This window comes from Eschscholzia californica, unplaced genomic scaffold (assembly GCF_041429995.1).
Source record: "Eschscholzia californica isolate CP2 unplaced genomic scaffold, dmEscCali1.0.p SCAF_173, whole genome shotgun sequence".
In the NCBI taxonomy this organism is placed as follows: domain Eukaryota; kingdom Viridiplantae; phylum Streptophyta; class Magnoliopsida; order Ranunculales; family Papaveraceae; genus Eschscholzia; species Eschscholzia californica.
In genome coordinates this window covers 1-2500 of record NW_028238280.1, presented here as the reverse complement: position 1 = coordinate 2500, position 2500 = coordinate 1, and positions in this window count along the sequence as shown.

Here is a 2500-nt window from a genome sequence, read left to right as displayed (position 1 = left end):
CCATGTGCCGGCGCTCGACTCCTAAGATGTCCCATGTAAATGCCCTTCGTGGGAAAGAATGTCCCGTGCAACGTCCCTTGATGATCCCCATAAGGTGTCCCATGTGCGTCCCATGATGTCCCATGCGCGTCCCGTGCCGGCCCGAGCCTCACCAAGGCCGTCCCATGCGCGTCTCGTGCCGTCCCGAGCTGTGCCGAGGCCGTCCCGTGCTGTCCCATGCCGTCCCGAGCCTCGCCAAGGCCGTCCCGTGCCGTCCGAGCTGTGCCGAGGCCGTCCCGTGCTGTCCCATGCCGTCCCGAGCCTCGCCAAGCCCGTCCCGTGCCGTCCGAGCTGTGCCGAGGCCGTCCCGTGCCGTCCCGTGCTGTCCCATGCCGTCCCGAGCCTCGCCAAGGCCGTCCCATGCGCGTCCCGTGCCGTCCGAGCTGTGCCGAGGCCGTCCCGTGCTGTCCCATGCCGTCCCGAGCCTCGCCAAGGCCGTCCCATGCGCGTCCCGTGCCGTCCGAGCCTCACAAAGGCCGTCCCAGGCCGTCCCGTGCCGTCCCATGCGCGTCCCGTGCCGTCCGAGCCTCACCAGGGCCGTGACATGCCGTCCCGAGCCTTACCAAGGCCGTCCCGTGCCTGACCAAGGCCGTCCCGTGCCTCACCAAGGCCGTCCCGTGCCTCACCAAGGCCGTCCCTTGCGCGTCCCGTGCCGTCCCGAGCCTCACCAAGGCCGTCCCATGCGCGTCCCGTGCTGTCCCATGCGCGTCCCGAGCTGTCCCATGCCGTCCCGAGCCTTAGCAAGGCCGTCCCATTCGCGTCCCGTGCTGTCCCATGCGCGTCCCGTGCCGTCCCGAGCCTGACCAATGCTGTCCCGTGCGCGTCCCATTCTTTTGGCTCGGCTGGCCCGTGCATTCTATGGGGTCGTGGGACATTTCGAAATCCACCCGGGCCATTTCGACTCTCTCTTCATTAATACTATTGAGGTATTATTTATGAATTATTGGAGAAAAGAAACGGAAGAAAATATTTTTTTTTCTATTTTTTATGAATTTTCCGGTGTTTATTCACTTAAAAATTCATAGAAAAATAAATATTTATCGGAATCGCTATTATAATATATCAAAAAAATCCTTGCGAAAAGACCTTTCCAACGAGTATAAGTTTGCTGGATTCCGACGAGTAACGAAGGAGTAAAGACCCAGTATGCTTGGTTAAAAAATTGATGTTTCCTTGTGAAAATAGGAAAAACAATAACTTTGCACTATAAGGGGGAGGGTTGAGCTCCTTCCCCAGAGCGTGCACAGCACTTGTGCTGGCACGTTCCCTAGTGCTCGCCAAGCACCATAGGGCATCCAAAGGGCAAAGCTCGGCCTACTACATGATGGGAAGCTTCTAATATGTCGGAATACGAAGAGATTTCGTGCGACCCGAAGCTCGGCTCGGGCGTCCCGGCCTGTCCCGAGCTGTGCCGAGCGCGTCCCAGGCCGTCCCGAGCCAAGTCTCGGGCGTCCCAGGCCGTCCCGAGCCAAGTCTCGGACGTCCCAGGCCGTCCCGAGCTGTGTCGAGGCCGTCCCAGGGCGTCCCGAGCTGTAGCGAGGGCGTCCCAGGCCGTCCCGAGCCAAGTCTCGGGCGTCCCAGGCCGTCCCGAGCAAAGTCTCGGACGTCCCAGGCCGTCCCGAGCAAAGTCTCGGGCGTCCCAGGCCGTCCCGAGCAAAGTCTCGGACGTCCCAGGCCGTCCCGAGCAAAGTCTCGGGCGTCCCAGGCCGTCCCGAGCTGTGGCAAGGGCGTCCCAGGCCGTCCCGAGCAAAGTCTCGAGCGTCCCATGCCGTCCCGAGCTGTGGCAAGGGCGTCCAAGGCCGTCCCGAGCTGTGCCGAGGCCGTCCCGAGCCTAGTCTCGGGCGTCCCAGGCCGTCCCGAGCTATGGCGAGGGCGTCCCAGGCCGTCCCGAGCTATGGCGAGGGCGTCCCAGGCCGTCCCGAGCCAAGTCTCGGGCGTACCTGGCCGTCCCGAGCTGTAGCGAGGGCGTCCCGTGCCGTCCCGTGCTGTCCCATGCGCGTCCCGTGCCGGCCCGAGCAACAGCTCGGGCGTCCCGTGCCTCGGCCCTTCCAAGTGGTGCTTCGTCGGACATCTCGATATCCACTCGAGCATTTTCGACCATTCTCCATATGTGGGTGTGTGGGTATTTATCAGGAATATTGGAGAAAGAATCGGGAAAAAAATATTTTTTTTCTATTTTTTTTGAATTTTTAATTGTTTATTCACTTAAAAATTCATAAAAAAATAAATATTTATCGGAATCGCTATTATTATATATCAAAAGAATCCTTGTGAAAAGACCTTTCCAACGAATGCAAGTTTGTTGGATTTGGACGAGTAACGAAGGAGCAAAGGCCGAGTATGCTTGGTTAAAAATTTGATGTTTCCTTGTGAAAATAGGGAAAACAATAACTTTGCACTATATAGGGGAGGGGTGAGCTCCCTCCCCAGGCCGTGCACAGCCCTTGGGCTGGCAGGTGCC